At 46.8% G+C, this 6,392-nt stretch overlaps 1 protein-coding gene across 2 annotated transcripts in view; it reads left to right on the top strand.

The window, feature by feature from the left end:
* LOC102240776 (HRAS-like suppressor 3) overlaps positions 1-6,392 on the top strand; it is a 22,078-nt gene that overhangs the window by 7,635 nt on the left and 8,051 nt on the right. Inside the window, exon 1 of one of the 2 annotated variants that reach the window (XM_005857517.2) lies at positions 2,180-2,405. The exons of the other annotated variant lie outside the window; for it this stretch is intronic. The gene's annotated coding sequence lies outside the window, so the exon portion shown is untranslated. Of the gene's footprint in view, positions 1-2,179; positions 2,406-6,392 lie in introns of those variants that run through there. 2 annotated transcript variants of the gene reach the window in all.

Raw genomic sequence — 6,392 nt, 5'->3', positions numbered from 1 at the left:
TCACTGAAGCAAGCAAGCCTCCTGTTCACTTCAAGCTGCCTGGCTGCCGGCTGCCATCTTGGCTGGCAGTTAATTTGCATATCGCCCTGATTAGCCAATGGGAAGGGTAGTGGAGGTACGGCTAATTACCATGTTTCTCTTTTATTAGATAGGATATTTGATTTTTTACAGAGGGGAAGGGGGAGGGTTAGAGAGTTAGAAATATTGATGAGAGCAAAACATTGATCAGCTGCCTCCTAGACACCCCCTACTGGGATGTGCCTGCAACCAAGATACATGCCCTTGACTGGAATTGAACCAGGGACCCTTTAGTCCCCAGGCCGATGTTCTATCCACTGAACCAAACTGGTTAGGGCTTAAGTATTACTTTAAAAAAAGTATTTTAAAATTGATTTCAGAGAGAGAAAGGGGGGGGAGAGAGAGAGAGAGAAATATCAATGATGAGAGAGAATTATTGATCGGTTGCTTCCTGCACACTCCCTACTGGGGTTTGAGCCTGACACCTGGACATGTGCCCGAGAGAGAGAGAGAGAGAGAGGGAAATATCAATGATGAGAGAGAATTATTGATTGGTTCCCTCCTGCACGCCTTCTACTGGGGATCCAGCCCACAACCCGGTCATGCGCCCTGACAGGGAATTGAACCGTGACCTCCTAGTTTATAGGTCGATGCTGGACAATATTACTCATTTTTAAGCAGCATTAACATGGTCATAGTTGCAGGTTCTCGATGGGAGGTGGTTTCAAGATAATGTCCTCCTTTTTCAGTTAAAAAAATGCGAGTTCATCATCATGAGGGGTTTTTGCCCATCTAAATATCTTAAAACATTTTTTATTATGGAAGGAATTCATGTTGGTAGAAAACCAATTAAATCATATAGCATAAAATATTAAAGTCCCAACCCCCACAGTATATAATATACAACAGTTTGGTGTCTTTTCCTCAGGGCATACATAGTGTATAATACATTTTGCTTTATGAGTGTATAAACACGTATTTTAAGCAAAAATGGAGATAATAATGTTTCTCAGCACACTTTTTTCAATTATTCCCATGTCTGCTCATGAAAATCCACCTTCTTCTCTCTAGTGGGCAGAACATATGGATGGGGAGTAACTTATTCAATTGGTTTTTATCAATGGTTGTTTAGGTCGTTGTTCCAATGTGAATGTTGGAGGCCAGATAGTGTGTTTTAATTTGCTGGTTAAAGAAAATGGCTGCTCCACAGCCCTTTGTGGCTCTGGTTCTGTGGGGAGGATAAAGGCTTTTTGTCCTACAATCCCGTGGGTGCAGGCTCAGCTTCACCATTGTCCCGCCTGCGCTGGGTGAGAGGCCCCGGTTCCTGTGCTGCCTGCGGACCCCCAGCCCTGCCCTGGAGGGAGGCAGCTCTTCCCAGCGCTTCCTGCTGGTCCCCAAGCTGAGGGAGGAGGCCGCACTGCTGATCCCTTTATGACAGGAGTCGGCAAACCTGCTGTAAAGGGCCCGAGAGTGAAGACTTAGGTCCTGCAGGCCCTGTGGTCTCCACTGCAGGGACTCAGCTCTGCCGTGAGAAAGCATCTGTGGACAGTGCAGGTGCCGGGGTGTGGCCGCGGCCGGGTGGTGGTCTGGCCTCTGCCGTGTGAATTTCATGTGTCACCAAACAGTAACCTTTTGCCTTTTCCTCCAGCCACTGGACAAGGGTAACCATCCTCTGATCCCTTTATGACAGGAGTCGGCAAACCTGCTGTAAAGGGCCCAGAGTGAAGACTTAGGTCCTGCAGGCCCTGTGGTCTCCACTGCAGGGACTCAGCTCTGCCGTGAGAAAGCATCTGTGGACAGTGCAGGTGCCGGGGTGTGGCCGCGGCCGGGAAATGGTCTGGCCTCTGCCGTGTGAATTTCATGTGTCACCAAACAGTAACCTTTTGACTTTTCCTCCAGCCACTGGACAAGGGTGGAAACCATCCTCAGCTTCACGCGGGAACAAGCAGAGGCACAGAGTTGGCGCCCGGATTACAGAACGTGCGCTTCTGATTTTACAACAGGATTTCTTGAGTTCCTGATTTTGATGCAGCGGACTTGGCTGTGTCTGTCATGAAGTCATTGTTGCTCTAGTGAGATTTCAGTGCTCAAAGGAGAGCCATACCCTTAGCTCCTGGCAGCCTGCCCGCCTGCAGGCCCCTCTCGTAGGGTTGTTGTTGTTTTGGTTCCCTTACTCCCATCTTCCCAATGGCCAGCATCCCAGTGTGTTGCATGTGTGCTTCTTCACTTTGTGCGATTCTTTTCTTGTTGTTGCTGTTTAAAGTTTATTTTGCAGGGGTGGCTCTCATAGACGTGCATTCCTGGGTTCGTGGGACATCTTTAATTGATGGAAGTGTATTGTGTTGCGGTGCTCATTCTCACTTTCCACTCAGCACTGTGTCTAAAAGGTGATCCTCGTTGCCACGGGAACGGCGAGCCTTTGCTTCTAACTAGTGCGCAGGGCTCCGTGGGCAAGTCCACCTCCTTTTACTTCTTTTAAAAAAAGAAGTTTCCTGGGGTGGTATCATGTTTTGAGCTTGTGTGTATTTGGAAATATAAATGACTAGAGGCCCAGTGCACAAAATTCGTACACTGGGGGGGGGGCGTTGTTACTCAGCCCAACCTGCACCCTCTCCAATCTGGGAACCCTCAGGGGATGTCTGACTGCTGGTTTAGGCCCAATCCCACAGGAATCGGGCCAAAATCAGCATTCGGACAACCCTCTCACAATCCGGAGCTGCTGGTTCCTAACTGCTTGCCTGCCTGCCTGATTGCCCTAACCGCTTTTGCCCCCTAACCACTCCCCTGCTGGCCTGATTAACACCTAACTGCTCCCCTGCTGGCCCGGTTGCCCCCAACTGCCCTCCCCTGCCGGCCTGGTCCCCACCAACTGCCCTCCCCTGCTGGCCTGATCTTGCCCCCAACTCTTCTTCCCTGACAGCCTGATTGCCCCCAACTACCCTTTGCTGGCCTGATCTCACCCCCAACTGCCCTTGCCTGTCAGTCTGATCGCCCCTAACTGCCTCTGTCTGCCTCATCACCCATAACTGCCCTCCCCTGCCGGCCTGATCTTGCCCCCAACTGCCTTTCCCTGCAGGCCTGATCTCACCTCCAACTGCCCTGCTCTGCAGGCCAATTTGGTTCTGATTGGTGGGTTTCTATATCAGTCAGCGTCAAAAGCTCTGCCTCCTAGGCAGCCATTGGCTCCTCACAGTTGACCCAGATTTGCTTCTGTATGGTCAGTTTCTATGCTACTCAGTATCAAAAGCTCTGCCTCCTAGGCAGCCATTGGCTCCTTGCAATTCACCCATATTTGGCTCTGATTGGTTGGTTTCTATGCCAGTCAGCATCTCTGGGCCTATCTCTGGGCCTGATCATAGAGGCAGGGCTGATCAGCAGCTGCCTCAGGCTGCTGGCCAGCTTCTGAACTGCTGACCTCTGGGAGAGAGAGAGAGGCTTGTCTGCTGGCAAGGGAGAGAGAAGCAGGGTTTGAAGCCCAGGTCTGTCTGACACGGCTCTTCATGCATGTTAAAGGCTCTGTTCTCAGCCCTGCTGCAACCGCAGGGTCAGTCCAGGGGGCGCCAGGGGATGCAGTCTTGGTCATTTTCTAAGTTTGATTTTTGCCGTGATCCCTCTCTTTTGGAATTTCTTTTTCTCCTGGGAAGCTAACTTCTTTCCTGTTCTCTCTCACTCCCTCCTCTCCCTTCCTGCACCTTCAGTACCATTTATTTTTTTTGTGTGGTCTGTCTGGCACGGCTCTTCATGTGAAAGGCTCTGTTCTCAGCCCTGCCGCAACCCCAGGGCCAGTCCAGGGGGCACCAGGGGATGCAGTCTTGTTCATTTTCTAAGTTTGATTTTGGCCGTGATCCCTCTCTTTTGGAATCTCTTTTTTCTCCTGGGAAGCTAACTTCTTTCCTGTTCTCTCTCACTCCCTCCTCTCCCTTCCTGCACCTTCAGTACCATTTATTTTTTGTGTGTGAAAACATTGGAAAAGTTCTTAGGTGCATGTTGATGCAAAAGAGTATATTTCCCCCCCAAAATTTGAAGGTATTGCTTCATTGTCAAATAACTAATGCTCTTGTTGTCGAGAAGTCTGAAATGGTTCAGATTTTGGATCCTTTGTATGTGATCTACTTTTTCTTTCCAGAAGGTATAGAATCTTTTCTTTACCTTCAGTGCTCTGAAATTTCACGATGATATACCTGTGTGGATCTACTTTTCTATATTGTGCTGGGCACTTGATGATGCCTTTCACTCTGGAAACCCCTTTCCTTCAGTTATGGGAAATCTTCCATTTTCTCTTCTCTCATTCTGAAGCTCCAATTATTCCAGTGTTGGACCCCCAGACTGCTCCTATGATTTTGTTATCGTCCCTGTCCTGTTTTTCATTTATTTATTTTAAATGAGAAAACTAACATTTATTGATAGATTTGGGTATAAAATAAGTTTTTCTAAAAAGTAAGCAGTGACACTATCACATAAAAAAAGAGAAACTTATGCTCAATAAATCTGTTTTCATTATTGGAGATATTGCCTAACAAGTGAGGTCCTCACTCCCAGGTGGCTTTTACTTCAGGTAAATTTCCATCCTCCTATGCAGCAATAAACTTGAAGTAAAAGTCACTCTAGAAACTTGAAAGCAATAAGATACTCTATACGTTTAGGGCGCTACATTAGGAAGATTTGATAGATTTATAGAATATCTCCTAGTCATCTCATTTTTCATTATTTTCCATTGATTATTAATAGACTAAAGAACAAACAGGTTTATATAAATGAAGAATTATGTGTCAATACAAAATTGTTACATAATTTCATAGATACATATGTCACTAGGCATGAATAATATTCAGGGCAATTAAATATAATTCCAACTTTGAGAGTAAAATGACTAAGAAATAGTTTACTCTATAGAAACAATAATTCAACTCTTCTTGCAAAATGAAGCATTGGAAATTGGACACATCACACTTTTCTTCCTATGGCTTTAGCCCTATGCACTACCTACCCACGGGAAAGACAAAAACAATGACAACACAGCAACAAAAAAACAGCATAAACAATTCTATTGGACCCCTTACAAAAAAAAAAAAAGAAACCAGAATATATTACAAAACAAAAAGAGGTGCCATCTATACTGTTTTCAAAGATCCCCTCTTTCATTTCTTGGCCTAAAAATGAGGGTTTACCAACCTCAGTACTACTGACGTTTTGGGTTATTGACAATGGAGGCAATTCTTCATTGTTATGATTGGCTCTGTGCATTGCCAGGTGGTTAGCAGCACCTGTGGCCTCTCCCCACTAGGTGTCAGTAGCACTTCCTCACTGCCAGGTATGAGGAACAAATGTCTGTAGCTGTTGCCAGTTTCCCCCAGAGGGCAAAGCTCATCTGTCCCCAGCTGAGAACTACTGGCCTAGTGAGTAATGGTCACAATACATGATGTGAACAAACTAAATGTGACTTCCACACGTCTCCCATCTCGTGAGGGTGGTGGTTAGTGGATGCTGGAATGTCTAGCAGTGTTTCCTTGGTAAGTGCTGTCCAAGTGGCAGTCCCCTTTCCATTTCACCCATGAGGACATTTTTATTTGTCTTTAACAATCTGGTCAGTCATTATGTTTACTTGTGTTGTGCTCTTTGGAGCAGATTAGATTTTCCTTCAACAGAATATTTATGACATTTAATTTACCAGTTAGAAAGGGCAGTAATGGCCCTAGCTGGTTTGGTTTAGTGAATAGAGTGTTGGCCTGCGGACTGAAGAGTCATGGATTTGATTCCGGTCAAGGGGACATGCTGAGGTTGCGGGCTCGATCCCCCATTGGGGGCGTACAGGAGACAGGCGATCAATGATTCTGTTTCATCATTGATGTTTCTATCTCTCTCTCCCTCTCCCTTCCTCTCTGAAATCAAACAGCAGTTTTTGAAATAATATGGTGATTCTTTCGCATCCTCCAAAGGTGACTAAGGCATTTTGAAAGTGTCATTATGAGCACATTGATGTCATTATTCACATATCTGCTGTGTGTCTGTTTGATGCTCAAATTGTTCCATCTTTGGTCAGGTTGACACATGACGCCTGTAGCCAAGAGCTTTTCTCTCAACCATGTCTCCCCAGCAGACTTCCGGTTGGCAGCCACCCTCACTTCACCCAGCAACAGCCACCCACCCTGCTCACGGTGGTCTGGCCCCAGTGACCCTTTTCAGCTGAGTCAGGGGAGGAGAGGTGCTGGCTGGCCTCAAGCGATCCTAAAATAGAACCTGTGTGATAAGGGCATCTCTCACATTACCAGTGGGATGAGGGCAACAGACTTCCTGCTCATGCAAACTCCAGAAGGGCACTGCCCTGCCACCAGCTCCAGTCACACCCTGGGTCCCCAGCTGGGTCTTGGCCTGGA

This window comes from Myotis brandtii, unplaced genomic scaffold, assembly GCF_000412655.1.
Source record: "Myotis brandtii unplaced genomic scaffold, ASM41265v1 scaffold1112, whole genome shotgun sequence".
NCBI lineage: Eukaryota > Metazoa > Chordata > Mammalia > Chiroptera > Vespertilionidae > Myotis > Myotis brandtii.
Note: the sequence above shows the minus strand (reverse complement) of the source record. Positions and strands in the feature narration are given on the sequence as shown.